At 39.7% G+C, this 20714-nt stretch overlaps 2 pseudogenes; both read left to right on the top strand.

The window, feature by feature from the left end:
- The first annotated feature begins 11291 nt into the window (after window positions 1-11291).
- LOC118538322 (serine/threonine-protein kinase MARK2 pseudogene) lies at window positions 11292-15641 on the top strand (annotated as a pseudogene).
- Window positions 15642-15693: 52 nt separating this feature from the next.
- LOC144378780 (serine/threonine-protein kinase MARK2 pseudogene) lies at window positions 15694-17088 on the top strand (annotated as a pseudogene).
- The last annotated feature ends 3626 nt before the right edge of the window (window positions 17089-20714 follow it).

Raw genomic sequence — 20714 nt, 5'->3', positions numbered from 1 at the left:
GAGCACAGAGCTTCATGAATTTGATCTAAAAGTAAAATCTATTTTCCTCTCCACCAGAAGGCTGCTGAGACACCATTGGGTGGCACTATTGCTTACATTTTGAAATTCCAGATAGTCAAGGCAACTCACATTTCAAACCCACAGCAGAAAGAAGAGCAGAGCATTCTCCAAGGAGCCTAGAAGTCGGCATTCCACCAAGGTATATCACCAAGACAGTTCAACTACAGAAGGTTCAAAGTAAGTAAAATATAATGTCTTGGAAAATAACCCAACTCACATAAAAGACACGATCTACAGATTCAATGAGCATTAGCAACCTCATTACAATTTCCATGCAATTTGACATCCTAAAGAGCTCTACTCTTGGTTTGAGATGGATTGCCAGCAATTGCCACTCACTTCTGTTTAGGGGCTAATGGGGGAAGGCATACTGTTTTGTGGTTCTTGCTTTCTGCAAACATGCTTAAGCCTTGGTTAGTCGATTACCCCCATGACTCCTATATCCATTTACAGTAATTTCTATTAAGAAAAGTTCCACCTCTTGCACTAATGGGAGCTTTGACGATCAACTCAAGGTCCCTAGCTACTATGTTTAGCTACTATTCCTGCTTGGAATTCCAAGACCTATCTCTGAATTATAGAAAAACGGATCTTTGAGGAATGTAATGATTCTGATTACGCCTCCTCTCACATGCCCTTCACTAGCAGACAGAAATCAGCATGGGTGACAGCCAGGAAGTCAACAGTGAAAACAATCGTTACAGTTGTCACCGTCTGCCATAACACACACAGGCGTACATGTGCCACACACAATGGGATTTCATTCAACAGAGCAATCCTGTATTAATTATATGTTTCACTGTTAATACTTTTTCACTAATTTAAATAGCTCCTTCCATGCTGCTTTCCCAGAGTAAAACCAGACATGCCCACTGCTAATTACATTACAATAAAGATTTTATTATCACAATGAATTACATGTGCCACCTTTTTTCAGGGGCACATTCCCAGCTCGTGACAGCCAGAGGGGCAACAGGGGAGAAGGAAAAAACCAAAAACATAAGTCATATATAAAACAGGAGGAAAAAGACAAGAGAGAATTATACCAAAATTTGATGCAATGACTATGACTGGTGGTGGGAACCCTCCCCATCCAAGCCTGGTTCCTAGAAAACTAAGAAAAAGCTCCAAAGCAGTGACTTTAAATGAAGTCCTCTCCTTACTACTCAAAGTGTGGTCCACATGATAGCAGCAACGGCATTGCTTGAGAGCCTGATAGAAAGGCAGAATCTCAGGCCTTACTTAGGCCTACTGAATCAGATTCTGCATTTTAATAAACATGCAGGTAATATGCATGCACACTGAAGCTTGAGAATTACTGCCATTGTCAGCAGTCACCAATATAGGATAAAATGCCCCCACTCCTCTCCATGACACCACATGAGCCCATCAGTACTCCGATGTCATCTAGAGATAAGGAAGGAAGATAGACGACACTGACTTGACTGACTTTAGCTAGAATAAATTAGTATTACGTTTCCTGGCATCAAGCAGAATGAAGTCTCAAAAATGAGACCAAGTTAAGCTATCAAAAACTAAAGTGACTTTTTTTGCATAGCTAATTGTTAAATCCACACCTTTACTATTATCAGCCTTCAAGCATCAGTTCACATGTTTTTTAATGGGTCAATTATTTAAATTGGGTTCTTTGTAAGACAGTTCACATTTCTCTATCATCCATCCATGATAGGCCCACCAGGCTGTGTTATTCACTCAATACACGGTACACATCGTCTTGCATTGTTAAGTATTTTTTTTATTTATATATTTATTTTGAATTCATTAATATTTGAATTTGTTAATGCAAGCCTTTTTTTAGAGCATCTATGTAGGTTAGAATTGCTTTCAGTCCCAAGTAGCAATGCATATCTTACAGTTGCTTGCAAATTTTCACAATTCAATTCTCTTTCTGGCAGTTTCAGGACTGATGCAGAGGTTTAGCAATGTCACCCGGCACTCAGACTCTCCCTACCTTTCTTCTCTTCAGTCTTTACCATATTATCTTTTTATATTTGGGCTTCTTGCTTCAGCAATATGGCTGACTCAAGTCCAAACATCATATCTTCACACAACCACATTTAAGACAAGAAAGGAGCTAATCTCCTCATCTCATTTTACTCAAAGCAAAATCCCTCCCAGAAGACTTCCTTTTATGCCTCACTGGCCACAAGTTGATCACATGGCCACCCCGAAATCTCTAGAGCAAATGGGGAATGGGATTACCAAACTAGGTTTGGACCCTGGACTCTGGGAAGTGGTCCATATTCCCAGATCATATTGTAGGCTGGACAAAATTGGGGGTCTCTAAACTTGGGAAGAAATGAGGAACAGCTGCTTTGTAAGCAGCCAACAGTGTCTGATGCAACCACAATGCTCAAGGCATCCTTCTAGTCACTGTTTAGAATACAAAAATGAATTAGGCAACTGCAGGCCTAACTCACAACATTGGTTGTTTGCACTTACTAGACACTGGGTGCACTTAGCAGGCACTGGGACCCATGCATGATATGATCTCTGCCCTCCTAAGGACCTTTTTGCCCCATCCCTAAGCACACTCCTCAGAGCTAAGCACTCTTCACAGTTTGATGTATATCTGTGTAGGTGGATACCCCCACACTTATTTTTATTAAAATGTTATCACAGTCTTACCAAACACTTACTATATTCCAAGAACTATTCTAGATGCTTGAAATAAAACAGTGAATGAGACAGATGCTTCAGAAGCATGCTTTGTTCACATTAAAATCTGCTTTTTTCTCATGGTTGTCTTGAAGGCCTACTTCTTTCTTTGTAATGGTTTTCTGTATCACATTCTATGTTTCTACCAAAATATATTTAATTATTCCTTTTTTAACAGACATTGGGGTTTTAATTTCCCACCATTGATGGCATACAAGATCTTGATGAACTTTCTTTAAATGTACCCTATGAACACATACAGGAGTTTTTCTGTTGGACAGCTTCCTCAAGTAGCTTGCTAACATACTTTTATCCTTTGTCTCCTCAACATGAGGCACAGTATTTTACACACAGTGGGTGTTTCGATAACATTTACTGAATGATCAGTCTCCACCATCCACCCAATCAAGAACCCCTTGAACTTTCAACGTGACTTTTTTTTTTAATGTTTCAATAAGAAACTAAATTCTTGCATTTAGAGTACATAAATAAAAAATTTAAACCCTAATTCTATTTTGTAGATTTAAGTTATAATTCACTCCAGTTTATTAAAAGAATTCTTTTGGACTTTCCACCAACAATTTGGCATTTTTAGTATGTTTTCATTATTAATAAAAATCTGTGTTTTAAGGAACACGTTTTCAGACTGGCTTTTGAAAGGGTCCCCAGAGAACCGCTGTGGATAGCTACTGACGTGAAGAAAACCCAGCATTGACCATGTGAAGTTATCATCTGCATATCCACAGGGTCCCTTCCCAGAGGCTGTCTGGGGATCAGTGCTCCACATGGCACTCCTACTGTGTGACAAACAGCAGGGAAGATGTCTTCTTCCATATCTCGCCCATCTGATGTGGGTGCCAGTAAGTGACAAATGAGCACAATTGTTATTTGTGTTGAATGTGATAGATATGGGCTATCACCTAATAAAGTGCTTATTAAATGTGCACATTTTTTGTCATTTAATAACCAAAGGGAACTCCGTACTTGCGGGATTGTGAAGAGAATTTCAAAGGCATGCGGCACCGAACTCAGCACGCACCAGCCACATCTTATAAAAGGCATGTAGGGTAAGTCAGGGATGGCTGTGAGGGAGCAAAAAATGCTGTACTTCAGGGAATTTGTGATTTGTGAACTTGGAGGATGAGAGGAACTTCTCCATATTTAAGAATGCAGAAACTAACAAGAACCCTTTAGGCACATAAAAGTTCAAACATAAGGGGGGAAGAAAATGAACGTATGAGTAGGTTAGTGCAGGGTTTTCAAATATTTTTTACTGCAACCCACAATAAGAAATACATTTTACATCATGACCCAGTGCAGACATGCCACACACATGTAACTGAAATGAAAGTTGCATAGAGTAATACCCTTACTACATGATATTTTCCAACCTATTCCATTCCATTTCAGTTTTTAATGAGGTCTGTGCCCCACTAAATTGATTTCAGGACTCACTGATGAATGGTTTATTATCACTGATGGTCAGCAGGTATCCACTGCAATTTTTTTTAGGTCATCTTCATGAAAGATAGGCAACTCGGGCACATAATCATCACATACCTACAGTTTTAGAATCATAAAAGATCTGGGTTTTAGTCCCTGCTCTATTAGTAGTGTATAACCTGGAAAAAGTGCTTAAATTTCATAAGCTTCAGTCTCTCCGTCTGTAAAGTGGGGATAATAACAGTATTAATCATATAATGTACTCTCAAATGACAACTACTATCTCCAATATCAGGAGGATGATGATGATGGTGATTTACTCACTCATCCTGAAAAATATCCCAGAAATGGGAACATAATCCAGGGGAGGGCAAGCGCTACAAAAGGCAAGAAACTTCTGTGGAGATACCATTCCATTTATGAACTGCAGTTACCCAAATAAAGGTTTCCTAAAAACATAGTGATCACATTTTTCAAATTCTTAAAAGGCACAGTTTATAAGATACTGCTAAAACAAGCACATATACATGCATGTCCATAGCCGCACTATTCACAATAGCCCAAAGATGAAAACATCACAAATCATCATCAACAGATGAATGGACAAACACAATAGAATATTACTCATCCATAAAAAGGAATAAAGTACTGCTACATGCTACAACATGGATGAACCTGCAAACCATCCTAACCGAAAAAAACCAGACACAAAAAGTCACATATAGATTTCATTTATATGAAATATCCAAAATAAGTAAGACCACTAAAACATAGAAAGCAGAATGGTTGTTGCCAGGAGCTGAGAGGAGGGGAGTGTGGAAGAATATGCTTAATGGGTAAAGGGTTTTACTTTTGGGTGATGAAATTGTTTTGGAAATGGAGTGGTGATTGTACAACATTATGAATATACTTAATACCACTGAACTGATCATTTTAAAATGGTTAATTTTATGATGTGTGACTTTCACCTCAATAAAATATGTTTCTTAAATGAGCATGCATAGTACATAAAAAGAAACCCACTAATTATTAGTGAGTTTTATTATCTTACTAATAAGTTCTTTTCAGCCTCTCAACAAAATATAATGCTATTATCACATTGTTATTCTTAAAAGATTGTCACAATCTAAAGGCATTAAGTCTGTCTTAATAACATTCTGACTAAAAATTCACATTCACCTCAAGAGATAGGAAGAGAAGCCAGCATCTAAAGAAAGAAATGTATTTAACAACACACAAAACTCCCACAGGGGCCACACAAATAGGAGAGGGAGACCCAGCCAAATCTGAATGCCAAAACATGGCACAAACCTACAGGAAGAAAGTCAAGGAAAGTTAATATTTTTAAAAGGCAAATTTATTTATTAAACCTGGAGATGACACCCAAAACAGGGAGGATGCTTTCATGGGACCAAGACTATTTCAACAAGCTAGAAGAGAAAAAGAGAGAGACTGAGAGAAAACAAAATTGAAGAATTTTATAGACTTTCTTTATTGAGATATATTTGACATACAACATTTTGTTAGTTTAAAGTGTACAGCATACTGATTTGATACATTTATTTTGCTTTGGTTGTCACTATAACATTAGCTAACACCTCTATCACATCACATGACTTCCATTTCTTCTAGTGTTGGGAAAAATTAAGATCTACTCTCTTAGCAAGTTTAATTTTATAACAAAGTTTTGTTGTCTATAATCACTGTTCTGTGTATTAGGTCTCCAGGACTTATTTATCTATTATTTGCACAAAATAAAATTTAATGGGAGCAATATGACACGTATATCCAAGTGTCTTAAAACACCTATATTTTGGTGTTTTTAAAAAGGCGTAGAATGGTTATCTGGTAAATCTGGTTTAGGAGCTATGCGTTTTTTTAAAAAGACAAATTCCAGAGTCGTCAAAAGCATTGAAGTGGTATACATAAGCTTTGTCATTCCACATGGAAAATAATTCGTTTTTTCCCCAGTAACTTCACATTCCATTAGTCTGAATGACATGGTTTTTCTGTTTGTAACTTTAATTTATTATAGATCTGGCATTTGATATCTTTCTGTGAACAACATTAAAGCCCCTTCCCTTGTCTTACTGTTTTTGGGGTATGAAATCAGTCTTATTTTTATATACTTGTATATTTTCTTCACGATGAAAGTTATATAATCTCATTACGGTGAATTTGGAATGAATTCATCTCTAATACCAATACTCACTGAAGAACACCAAGTAGTTATCAGTACTAGGAGCTAGGGCATTGGAGGTGAACAATAATGTGAACATTCTGGTTTATTTCCTCCATTCTGTAAAGGCATGTCCTGTTTTGTTTTTTTTTTTGCTTTGTTTTTGTGTTTTGTAGTTATAATTATAGCAAACAATTTCATATCCTTTTTCCTTAAATTAGCCCTTCCATTTTGTTACATCACTAAATTTTTTAAAAGTAATATATGTTCACAGTAAAAATTAAAATAAATATTTTTATTGTTTGCAAAAAAAAAAAGACATAGGGTTTCAATTAAATAACTGATATGTGGCTGCTTAAAAAAAAAAAAAAAAGCAAAGTTAGATTTCATTGGTAGAAGTACAGTGTCCATATCCAAGGAAAGGACAGTAACAGTCCCACTGTAATCCCTATACTGAGTACCACATTTTATGAGGGACACTGATCCACTGTAATATATTCAAAGGAGAACACATTAGGTTGGTCAGGGGTCTAGAAAAATATTCCAAGAAAAATGGGAAGAATTTTGTCCAGGGGAGAGAAAGCAAAGAGAAACACCATACAAAGAAGATTAGGGGTTACATTCTAAATGATCAAATAAGAAAATTTCAGACAGTCAAAATTATCCACAAAAATACTCTAAACCACCTATAGAATACATTTATGTATTTTTGTTTATACGCACTGATGTTTGAAAACCTCAGAGGGAATGAACAAAAAAGGAAAGCTTCTATGCAACTCTGCATCCAATCTTTCGGATAATTTATCAACCCCTATCCATGAATGGGAGCTTGTATTAGATTCTTAGAGCTTCTGTAACAAAGTACCACAAACCTGAGGGCTTAAAACAAAAGAAATTTATTTCTCCACAGCTCTGGATGCTAAATGTCTGAAATCAAGGTGTCAGCAGGACCATGCTCTCTAAGACTCTGGATAGAATCCTTGTCTTTCTAGCTTCTGGTAGTGGCTTCAATCCTTGGTGTCCCTTGTCCTGCAGCAGCTCCACTCAAATCTCTGCCTCTTTTGCCATATGGCGCTCTCGCTGTGTGTCTGGGTCTTCACATGGCACTTTCCTTTTCTTATAAGAACCCCAGTCACACTGGATTAGGGCCCACCCTCACACTTCATTTTAACTTGATGACATCTACAAAGATCCTGTTTCCAAGCAAGGTCACACTCATAGGTGCTGGGACTTAGGACTTCAACATCTTTGAGGGACACAGAATTCAACCCACAACAGAAGAGTATGTAGAATAGATTCTAAGGTAAATTCGCTCCTGGCAAAGTGTCTACCATTAGGCTTTAACAGAAGCCCCTATACATCAATAGATGTGACTAGATAATGTTTGTTGATAGGGTAATTAATGTTTGCTAGACTTTCATGTAAATTTTCCTTGTTCCAACATACACACATACCATATGAAACTCTGAAACCTGCAAAGCTTGGGAAAGGAGCTTGGTCAGCTGCTTTCTGTCTTTCTAAACTGACATTTTCAATGCTGACGCCACTGACCAGCTTCACTCTTCTGCCCTTGGGCATCTTGCTAGGGAGGTCAGGTTCTAAAGCCACAGATAAATACAGGCAGGTGAGAGGGGACTGTCTTGGCTTTGGCACTCAATAGCTACAGGGCTCAACCCCCTCATATATAAAATGGAGAAAATAATACACACACCCCCCCCCCGCCCCGGCACATACACAAGATCGTGGTGCATAAACGAGGTAATACTTGTGAGAACTGCACTGAGAACAAATGCTAGCCCCTTGCAAGTGCTCAACAATGGCAGTTGTGCTCACTGTCATTTTTTTTTTTAAGTGCAAGCTCTATTGTGTGAAAAGAGATTTAGTGAATTCTGCAGTGATTTTAAGGGAATTCTTACTCAAAAGAGTAAGTAAGCAATTTGGGCAATCCACAAGTGGTCCAGTCTGCTTTGCAAAACAGAGTTCCCCGTTCATAAACAGGTGTAAGCAAAAGCTGTCCCCATAGTCAGGGATGCCACAGGATGTTTGCTCTCCTCTGAATACAGTGGGATAACACCTACCTCACAGGATTATTTTAAAGATTAAGAAAATCACAAAGGAAAAAGGCATGGCAGTGCGTGGCACATAGCAAGGTGTTTGGGGGTGTTATTACTATTGTAATCACTTCTGTTACTAAGTCATTATTACAGAAGATTCTTGCCCAGACGAGATCAATCAGAAGACTCCCTTCCAACTGTTGGCAGCACGACTTTATAGGAAGACTCATTGCTGGGTATATTTTCCCATTTACTTAGTAAGAATATCTGCCTCATTAATATTTCAGGAAGAAATACAGCCCAGGGGTCCTAAGGGCCGAGATTTTTGAGGACTCATAAAAATGTTTATCCTGAGATATTCCTGGCAGCATTGTTTATAAATGTTAAGACTGAGAAATAACTAAAACACACAAAGTTAGAGACCTAGATAAAAATAATGGTGCGTGATTAAGAGCACAGGCTCTGGGATTAGCCCTATAGAGCAAATCTTCTCCTTCCCTTCCTTCCTCCTTCCCTCCCCAACCTTCTCTTTCCTATCTTTTTCTTCTTTTTCTCTTTCTTCTTTTAAGGTATTGTGATCCCTCTGGAGTCAGCCAGCCAGGTTTAAAGCTCCACTCAGCCTTTGGCAAGTTAACCTCTCACAACCATGCTTTCCTCTTATTCATGGAGCTATTGTGAGAATCAGAGCAGGTAAAGCACTTAGCACAGTGCTTGACATAACAAGCCTCCAATGATGGTGAAGATGTAATGATGGTGATGATGTAATGATGGTGATGATGGTATGATGATGCCAGCACCATGAAAAATAATGCTGGAGGTCTATCTTTTCCTGCTTCGTGAATAAAATTAATATATGTGGCTAAATAGTAGGTCATGCAATAGAGGGATCACAATACCTTAAACCTGTGATGGGTTACTATCTCCTTTATACCTTTCTTTAGTGCCTGAACTTTTCTTTTACAGTGACTTTAGAATCTAAAGAAAAAAAATCTATTCTATTTTACAAGAAGAAGAAGAAGAGGAAGAGGAAGAGGAAGAAGAAGAAGAAGAAGAAGAAGAAGAAGAAGAGGAGGAGGAGGAAGAGGAAGAGGAAGAAGAAGAAAAGAAAGAGAAAAGGTTGGGGAGGGAAGGAGGAAGGAAGGGAAGGAGAAGATTTGCTCTATAGGGCTAATCCCACTTTCCCCTACCGCTGAACTCTGTGCCTTCATTGGACCCTTTTAATTACTATTATTTAAAGACTTGAGGGTTTTTTTTTCCTGGAAAATGAAAAAATCTTTTGTAATGCAAATGGTCTTTCTCTGGTGTATTTGTCCTAGAATTTGGAGATTGGACGATTCTTTTTTTTTAATTTTGTTTATTTAAATTCAATTAATTAACATATAGTGTATTATTAGTTTCAGAGGTAGAGTTCAGTGATTTATCAGTTGCATATAACACCCAGTGCTTATTACATCATGTGCCCTCCTTAATGGCCATCACCCAGTTTCCCCATCCCCCCATCCCCCTCCCTTCCAGCAACCCTCAGTTTGTTTCCTATGATTAAGAGTCTCTTATGGTTTGTCTCCCTCTTTGATTTTGTCTTGTTTTATTTTTCCCTCCCTTCCCTTATGATCCTGTTTTGTTTCTTAAATTCCACATATGAGTGAAATCATATAATTGTCTTTCTCTGACTTATTTCGCTTAGCATAATACTTACTCTCTAGTTTTATCCACATCATTACAAATGGCAAGATTTCAATTTTTTGATGCCTGAATAATATTCCATTGTATATATATGTGTATATATATATATATATATATATATCACATCTTCTTTATGCATTCATCTCTCAATGGACATCTGGGCTCTTTCCATAGTTTGGCTATTGTGGACATTGCTGCTATAAACATTGGGGTGCAGGTGCCCCTTCGGATCACAGCATTTGTGAGACTGGAAGTTTCTTAAAGGCAGGGCAAACATGAGTGCCCATCCAAATAATGGTAATCTTTTTTCTTTCGCAAACTTAAATTTTGATCATTTCTAAGCATATAAAAGTTGAAAGAATAGTATGAACACCTCTGTAGCCACCACTTAATTTCACTAATGATTAGCATTTTGCCATGTTTGCCTTCTCTTCTCTCTCTAACACGGATATATATTTTTTTCATTTATTTACTTATTTATTTATGTACTTATTTTTTGCTGAGCCAGTTAAGTTGCAGGCATCATCCCACTTTACTCCTAAACACTTCACTTCAGCATAACTTGCTGAAGAATAGGGCATTCCCCTAGATAACCACTCTATTGGATATTGGCAATTAGATTCTCACACCAGTAAAGATTGCCACATAACTATTTATTCATTCCACAAATATTTATTGAGAACTTACTATCAACCAGTGAGCTAGAGTGATAAGCAAAATAAACATGATCCTGCTCATAGAGACCGACATTTTATAATAGTCATACCGATGACTATACAGTATATAATTCCAAATGCGGCGAGAGTCATAAAGTGTCACATCATATTTACTTCAAACTTACCTTTGATTATCTACTACTATTTTGATTATAACAATCGCTAGTACTTATTGTATTAATTAGAAGATTTCCAGTTGCGGGATGCCTGGGTGGCTCAGTCGGTTAAGCGTCGCCTTCGGCTCAGGTCATGATCCCAGGGTCCTGGAATCGAGTCCCACATCAGGCTCCTTGCTCAGCAAGGAGTCTGCTTCTCCCTCTGCCTGCCTCTGTCTCTCTCTTTCTGATAAATAAATAAAATCTTTAAAAAATTAAAAAAAAAAGATTTCCAGTTGCAAGTGACAGAAACCCAACTGAAACTAGCTTAAGAATAAAAAGGAATATATTGGCCTACTCTAGGCAATAAACAGGAGCTGAAATGGTAAGTCCCTTTGAACTTCCAGACCCCGCCTTCCTCCTCAATGTTGATTTAATTCTCTGGCAGCCTCTCTCCAATGTGGCCAATGGCATGGCTACTGGCAATCCAGATATACGTGACCTACAAAATTCTAAATCCAGAAGAAGGAGCGCTCTCTCCCAAGGTTCCTGTACCAGCTCCGAGAAAAGACTTGATTTGCCCAGTTTGGGTCATGTGCTCTTTATGAACCAATCCCTGAGGCCAAAGGAATGGAGTGCTCCCATTGGTCAGGCTGGATCCTACGCCCACCCATTGTGCTCCAGGTACAGGCAGGAGTAATGCCATCCAAACTCTAAAGAATGGTTCGTGTACCAAAGTAAGACGTGCTGGATGGTCAAAAGCCATCCAGCCACCCTATGGCAGTGTCTGAAATTGTGCCTCTCCGCAGGTCCTGGAGGCCCAACGCAGTGCACGCTCCAAGCCAAATACCGGCAGGTGGGGATAGGAGGCAAAGGCTTCCCGTGTCTAGCCTGATCTATGTCTTAACAAGCCGAGTCCACCAGAGGTCGGGGCAGAGCGCAAAGCAGGAATCGTCCTGGGGCTGAGTCTTCAACCCTGCTGCAATCAGCAACTCACGCTGAAGGTCCGTGGGCACACACAGGCTGCAGAGGCCAGAAAGAACACCCAGACTGTGGCAAAGCAAACATATTTCCTTCAGAACTGCCCTCCTAAGGTGCCAGGTCTAGACTTCGAAGCAGGGGCAGACAGGGTTAGGGAAGTGATTTTTTAAAACACTGTATTTTGCAACTGCACATGTTCTGCTGAAGAAACACAGATACCAGGGCTCAGAATCACGCAAAGTGAGATACAAAATTACCAGTGTAGAATCCACCAGAAAAACTGGATTCTCTTCTCTGCCCCTTCATCCCCGCCCCACCCTTCACCTTCCACCACCCTTGGGCCTGTTCGCCACACCGATGGCTTTTCTGCAACTTGATCACGCCAAGCCAGTTTCCACCGAAAAGCCTTTGAACTTGTGGAACCCTCTGCTTAGAAAGTCCTTTTCCTAGATCTTCCCTTATTGAGCTCCTTCCTGTCCAGGAGTCTCTTATGAAATGTTAGCTCCCCATCTAAAGTAATGCCCTACCCAGTAGTACTAACACATCACCTTGTTTATTCCCTTCATATCACTCATCACCCTCTCAACTTACCTGTTAATTTGTTGATTTGTTTCCCCCACCCCACAACAAAACAACACAACTCAGGGACTTTATTCTGCAGTTTACCCAGCACCTGGAATAGTGCCTTCTCAGACCATATGGGCACAGGAAACATTTAATGAATGAACAAACAAATGAATGAGCCCCAGTTTCCCACATATAAAATGAGATCACTAGATTATATACTAATAACAATGGTAAAATACATTGAACATGCACTGCATGTTGGGCACACTTCTAAAGGCTGTGGGTAGCACTGTAGGTGGCTGCCTTTATATCTTTTCACCCCTAACAAGATCTCAAATATCTTCAGGACCTCAAAAATCCAAGATGTTTCATATGCCCAAATTCCTCACTTAGCCATTTATTCCTTTGACTTAGCTCAGAACCTTTCAAGATACATTTTTGTCACAGGAACATTTGTTGAAGTGAAATTTCACCTAGAAGCCCTATATGAAAAACAACTGGGAAAAAAAAGTAGGTGTATTAGACCATTAAAAAAGCCTCCAACAAATTTCAAGAACAGGAATCAAAGATTGTCATCTCTGACCACAAGGTAATTGGGTTAGAAAGTTTATAAAAATAGATAGACCTTTCTCATTGTAAAAGTATTCCAGCTGATAATTAAAAGGATGATATGGTATTTTGCTACTTGTCATGAGTTAATGGATCTTGGCATGAGAATGGAAGTCCGCTAACATGACAGAGACCATCAGACACCATGTACCTCCTGATTAAAGAACACAGAGCCCACGAAGGCATCTCACCAAAAAGATCACATAAAATCTGATTAAACCTCAAGACTGAACAATCAATTTGCAGGAAATACAGAACTTGTTAATTTACACCACAGGAATACAATCAGCAAATCCAGACAGAAGGACACTAGAAAACTGAATTCCTCCAAAATAAATTATGAAAGAAAAAAGATGGAGCAAAAACTGATTAAAAGAGGCTTAAGAGACATATCAACCAATCACAATACGTGGACCTTTTTTGGATCCCAATGCAAGCATACAACCTGAGAAACAAAAGATTTCAAAATATATGAGAATTAAAAATGCTGGCACTGAATAGATGAATCACTGTTTTTAGAATGGTATTTTAATTATATTTTACTATATAGAGTCATTTTATTTTACAGATACAAACTGAAATATGAATAGAATGAAAAAAGTTAATAAAAAGATAAACTAAAATTTCCCACCTATTTGGACATTTAAAAATACTCTAAGACAAAAAAAGTTGTTACAGCTTTTCAAACTAGAAATGAAAAAGCCACTGAAGCATCATACAGGTTTTCAATCCTAATAAAGTAAATATCAGTAACTATAACCAAATAATCAGTAACTATAAACAAAAAGCTATTTGGGGTTCTCAGTAATTTTTTTTTAAGACACAGATTCTTGAGACTACAAAAAACAAGAAAAACACTGTGGATGATCACCAGCCATAATAGGTCCCTTTCTTGCTGTGACCTCATAAAGACCCATTATTATGGAATTCCAAGCACCTATAAAAGCCCATGGTTGGGCCTAGGTTTGCTGTCCTTCCAGCTCAGGAAGCTGGTTTTCAGTGACCTGAAGGACATTTGACTAAAGTTAGCTTGTTTTCTCCTTGGCATTGTGGGCTTTTTGTATATTTTGTTTGTTACTAATTTTTTTCTCTTTTTCTCATTCTTCCATTTTTTTCTTTTTTTCTCACTTATTTTTCTTTTCTCACTTTATTTTTCCTTTTTTTCTTCTTACCAGTTTTCTTTTTTCTTTATTTTTAAAATTTATTCTTTTGTCTCATTTCTTCTTTTCTCAGTGTGTTAGTATTTGTCTTTTTCATTTTTAGTCTGCCATTATGTTTTGATTCCATTATAAAGATCAGTTCAGTGAGTGGTCTTTGGAAGTGATTTTCTTTTGAGATGACCTGGACCAAGCTTCTCACCAGCCTATCTCAAGCTTAAGCTGATCCTGAGACAACTTGCTTTCAAGCCCAGCTGTTAATCCAACACGTTGCAGGGCTTCTCAGCCAGCTCTGCTGAGGAGACCATGTTGACAACAACCAGCTATTCAAGACCATCAGCAAGGGTACTTTGCCATGGTGAACTTGGCCTGACACATCCTGACTAGGAAGAGGTAGCCATAAAGATCACTAACAAGACTCAACAGAATTCCTCCAGCCTCCAGAGACTATCCCAAAAAGTAAAAATCATGAAGGTTTTGGATCATCCCCACATAGTGAGATTATGTGAAGTGATGGAGACTAAGGACAAGCTTCTTTGTCATGGAGTAAACTAGTGCAGGTGAGTACCTAGTGGCTCATGAAAGTATGTAAGAAAAAGCGATCCAAGCCAAATTCTACCAAATAGTGTTTGCTATACAATACACAAATATACAGCATCATGCTATAGTACAGTATAGTAAATAGTGTTTGCTATACAGCATCACAAGTTCATTGTCCATAGAGACTTAAAGACAGAAAACTAGCTCTTGGATGCTGGCATGAACATCAAGACTGCAGACTTTGGCTCAGCAACTAATCCACCATTGGCAACAAGTTAGACACCCTCTGGAGCAGTCCCCGTTTATGCTACCCTGGAACTCTGCCAGGGCCCAAAGTATAAGGCACCCACCTTGGCTGTGTGGAGCCAGGGAGTCATTTTCTATATGCTGGTCAGTGGATCCCTGCCTTTGATGCACAGAACTTCAGGGAGCTGCAGGAGGGAAAAGTGAGTTGAATATACCATATTCTCTTTGACTTGAGCTTGGAATGTGAAAACCTGCGCAAGAAATGTCTCATTCTCAATGCCCAGCAAGAGAGGCACTTTAGAGCAAATCATGAAGGATCCATGGATGAATGTGTGTCATAAAGATGAATAACTAAAGCCTTACATGGAGCCAGTCTCTTGAGTAGAAGGACCCCACAAACTGAGTTGATTGTGTCCATGGTTTACTCATGGGAGAATTTCCAGAACTCACTGATGAGCCAAAGGTACAAGGAGGTGGTAGCCAGCTATCTGCTCCTGGAACACCAGAGATCCAAGCTGCGGGTCTACACCCTCACCCTGAAGCCCCAGCCTTCAGCAGATCTGACCAACAGCAGCACTCCCTCCCCATTCTATAAGGTATAGCACTAGGTCTCTGCCAACCCCAAGCACTGAGTTTCAGTGAACCTGTCATTCCTACCTTTAATTGCTGTATTAGTCAACTGCAATGGCCGTAACAAAATGCCACAGACTGGGTGCCTTTAACAACAGAAATTTATTTTCTCCCAGTTCTGGAGGCTCAAAGTTCAAGATCAATGTGCTGTAATGGCTGGTTTCTAATGAGGTCTCTCTTCCTGGCTTCCTTGCTGTCCTCACATGGCCTTTTCCTCTGCACCGCGATATATCCCTAGTGTCTCCTCTTCGTATTGGGACACCAGCCATATTAAATCAGGGCCCCACCCTTATGACCTAATTTAACTTTTATCATCTCTTTAAAGGTCCTATGTCCCAATATAGTCAACAGTGGGGGTTAGAGCTTCATTATATGACTTTGGGGGGGGGGCAGTGGACAGACAATTCAGTCCATAACAATTTCTAAGAATTCTCAGAGGATCCTGGCAAATCTTGAGAGGGTCAGGAGACAAGGCAAAAAGCAAGCAGCAAAGCCATCATGTCTACCAGCCCCCTATCCTGTCCAGAGAGGAAGACCACCCCTGGCCCCTCTGCAACAGCAATCTCTCTACCAGCCCAAATGAGAGCAGGAATTCCCCACTTTGGGGGAGAGCCAGCCTTGGCTAGCCTCCATGCAGAAGGGCAAAGACAGCCTAATCATGTCAGGGTCCCAGGGCCTCCAAGGCTTCTGCTTCCCCTGCAGTCTCCTTGGACTTTTCCTGCCAATGCCAAGCATCTAAGACAGCTTGGGCATTGCCCAACCAGGTCTCTGGGCCTCCCCACCATGGAGGGTAACTGTAAAGTGCTACAGCCCAGCACATCCCTCCAGTGTGTCCTTGTGGCCTCCCCTTCATCCTTCAGTATCAACAGCAGTGCTGGAATCCCAGATAATGCCAATTTCCCCCAGGGTGTATCCAAACCAAACTCCATATACACTGGGCAGCTCCAGCAGGTGTGGGACCAGCAGATTTTGCCGCAGTGTGCCCCCAGCCTCTCCCTCTTGCAACAGCCACAGCCAGCCCTGGGCCACAGGGGCTCCTTCAGCAGGTTCTCCTTCAAGTGTATATGAAGACATCTTTGTTTGAGATTTGCTGGGATGGAAACTGAATGAACCAAAAAGCAAAAACTAAGTGGAGATGTTCAACCCTGGAGAGGCCAAGCCACACTCGCTGCACTTAATGTGGAATATGACCATTGCAAGTTCCATGGAGCCCAACAAGATGATGCGAGAATTCAGCAAGGTGCTTGACACAAATAGCTGTCAGGACAAGCTGAACCAGAAATGGTGATGCTGTGCATGCAGGGCACCCCAGGGCCAAGGAGGCTTCCTGCAGTGGAAGATGGAGGTATGCAAACTCCCACAGTGGTCTCTCAGCAGGGTTCATTTAAATGCATACCCAGCACTTCCATGACCCTCAAAAACAAAATAACCAATGCAGTTAAGCTTTAAAAGACTGCCAGATTTGTAGAGCAGTGAAACTATATAATACTGTAACAGTGGATATGTGTCATTATACATTTGTCCAGAGTCACAGAATGTGCAACACCAAGAGTGAATCCTAATGTCAACTAAGGACTTTGGGTGATGATGAAATGCCCACATAGGGTCATCAGTTGTAACAAATGTACCACTTTGGTGGGGGATGTCAATAGTGGAGAAGGCTGTGCATGTGTAGGAGTAGGGGATTTATTGGAAATCTCTCTACCTTCCTCTCAATTTTTCTGTGAACCTAAAACTGCTCTTTTAAAAATGATCTTTACAAAAAAAAAAAAAAAAAAGGCTACCAGGAACCACCTGGGAGAAAAGAGGAGGGGCCAGCTGGCTCCATCTGCTAGCCTTCTCTCAGCCTCACCTTGAAGGCAGAGACTGGACTGGTTTGTTTCCCCTGGGGCACTTCTCCCCTCCCCTATCCTTCTGTGGCTTTTCTTCAGGGTTTGTGAGAGAGGGGAAGTGGTTCTATAAAATAAAGACAAAAAACAAAACTCTTCCTCCTTCCTCCTTTCCCTGCTCCTCCCCCACTGCTTGTGTTTTGGGCCTACACAAGAGTTTGGTTACATACAGGGGGAATTGAGCAAATAAATACATCAAGGATAATGGAAATCAGGGTTCTCACTGCAATAGGAGGGTCACAAATACGGAAAAGATGAAATTAAAAATATACCCTGTAGTTTGGGATTGGAATTGGAGGTATTAGTGTGAACTCAACAGTTTTAATATAGATACATATGTGTATGTGCCCATTCTGTCCACTAAGACAGGACAACATAATATACCAATAATAGTGAGTACCCCCTAGATCTTGGTCCTGTATATTACCCTCCACTTAAGTAAACCAAGGGTCTTTGGAGAAATGGCTAATTCCAGGGCTGGGTAGGGAAAACACAAGATAAACCTGCAACATCTTTTTGCTCCAGAAAGTAAGGAAGAGCTCAAAGAATGATGAGGGCATAACAAAAAGACACAGAAGTATCTATAAAACAGAGCAATCATTCTAAATGGAAAATGCTAGAATCATTCTTTTTAAACAATGGGATAGATCCCACTAATACCTCTTCTATTCACATTGTGAAGGTTTGAGCCAGGATGATAAAAACAAACTGGAGTTCTAAGAATTGGAAGAGAATATAAATCTATAGTTCATTGCATATTATAAGATTATTTAAAAATAAAACTCAAAAGAATATATTTAGATAAATTATTAGAAATAAAGTTTAGCAAGTAGGCTGGCTAACAATTCTGATGTAGAGTTAGTATCCAATCCCACAGAATAAGGGCTTGGTCCCACATGACTGCCCCCCTCCCACTACATCTCAGATGGCAATCTCAAGTTTTTTTATGGTGAAAAAAATTTTATATTTAGAATTAGCTAATTGGACTGTTTAGATGATCTTAATTTTGTTGGCAATATACAAAGCTCATAGGAGTCAAACTATGCCTTTTCTCTCCATCAAGCCTGATGAGAGTGTTGACCTTGGCCAGGTCAATGTCACGGTACTTCTTTTTTTTTTTTTTTTTTTAAGATTTTATTTATCTACTCGACCGAGAGAGAGACACAGCGAGAGAGGGAACACAAGCAGGGGGAGTGGGAGAGGGAGAAGCAGGCTTTCCGCTGAGCAGGGAGCCAGGATCCCAAGACCCTGGGACCATAAACCGAGCCGAAGGCAGACACTTAACCGAATGAGCCACCCAGGCGCTCCTGTCACGGTACTTCTTCATTGCCACACTGATCTGGTGCTCATTGTCCCTGACGTGCACAAGGAACATAAGTGTGTTGCTATCTTCTATCTTCATCATGACTGACTGGGTGGCCAGGGGAACTTGATGAGATAGGGGTCAAGCTTCTCTCCTAGCAGCACTCTAATGATATTTGAGCTGCTTTCTGAGCTGCTGCTGGAAGGTAAATGATGTGTACATCTTTTTTCTGTAGCTGTGGACATCTTTCAGCATTGCCTCTTGGACTTCAAAGCCTTTGCTCAGCAACAAACAATTAGAAAATATAGTTTAAAAAAAAAATCCATTTGTAGGGGCACCTGGCTGGCCTCAGTCTGGTAGAACATGTGACTCTTAATCTTGGGGTTGTAAGTTTGAGTCCCACACTTGGTATAGAGAGTACTTAAAAATAAGGGGCGCTTGGTGGCTCAGTCAGTTAAGCATCCGACTCTTGGTTTCAGCCCAGGTCATGATCTCACGGTCATGGGATCAGGCCCCGCATGGGACTCTGAGCTCAGTGCAGAGTCTGCTTCAGATTCTCTCTCTCCCTCTCCCTCCTGCTTGTGCTCACTCTCTCAAATAAAATTTTTAAAAAATAAATAAAATCTTTAATAATATAATAAAATTAAAAATTTTTTAAATCCATTTACATAATTCAGAGAACATCAAGTTAAGAAAACAATCTCACAGTGTGTCAGAACCACATAGGAAATTATAAGACCTTATTAAAATATTAAGAAGACCTAAATAAAAGAAATATCTAGGATGTCCATGGGTAGAAAGACAATATTGTGGAGATATCCATTCTCTCCCAATTTATCTATAGATTTCAATGTAAAATCTCAACAGCGTTTTACATGGAACTTGGTAAGTTGATTCTAAAATGTATATGTATATGGAAGAGGAAAAGACCAAGAATGGCTAGGATCATCCATAGAAGAGTAGGGCAGAGGACTTGCCCTACAAACTATCAGGAATATTATGAATCTACAATAATTAAAACAGTCATATTTGTTCAAGGTCAGATAAATGGACGAGTAGAATAGAATGGAATGGGATAAGGTAGGGTAGGACGGAATAGGATAGGAGTAGGATGGAATAGAGAGCTCAGAAATAAACCCACACACTTATGTGATGTTTTGATAGATGACAGAAGTGGCATATGACATCAGTAGGAAAAGGAGTAACTGTTCAATAAATAAAGCTGTGAAAAAAAATACAATCCATATAGAAAAAGAAATTAGATCCCTGTCTCATTCTATATCCAAAAATCAACTCCAGATGTATTAAAAACATGTGTTTTTTAAAAAACAAAACTTGTATTTTTAATTAAAAAAGCATTAACTGGGGGTACCTGGGTGGCTCAGTCAGTTAAGCGACAACCTTTGGCTCAGGTCAGGATCTCACGGTCCTGGGATAGAGCCCTGCATCGGGCTCCCTGTTCAGTGGGAGGCCTGCTTCTCCCTCTCCCCCTCCCCCTGCTTGTATTCCCTCTCTCACTGTCTCTCTCTCTGTCAAATAAATAAAATCTTTAAAAAAAAAAAAAAGCATTAACTGGATATTTTTTTTACCTTGAGCTAGGGAATGATTTCTAAACAACATAAAAAGCACTGACTATGAAAAAAAAATTAAGAAATTGTTTATCATCAAAAGACACCTTAAAGAAAGTGAAGTAAGACCCTAGCTGGATGTCCTACAATTTAACTCAATTCTGATGTAGAGTTAGCATCCAATCCCACAGAATAAGAGCTCAGTCCCACATGACTGCCCCCCTCCCACTACGCCTCAGATGCCAATCTCAAGTCCAGGTGGTTACCTACACTTCTGACAGTCTATAAATCAGAGGTTCCCAATACCTCCTCTTT

Source organism: Halichoerus grypus, chromosome 2 (genome assembly GCF_964656455.1).
Source record: "Halichoerus grypus chromosome 2, mHalGry1.hap1.1, whole genome shotgun sequence".
Lineage (NCBI taxonomy): Eukaryota > Metazoa > Chordata > Mammalia > Carnivora > Phocidae > Halichoerus > Halichoerus grypus.
The sequence above is the reverse complement of the archived record's forward strand: the minus strand, read 5'-3'. Positions and strand labels throughout refer to the sequence as shown.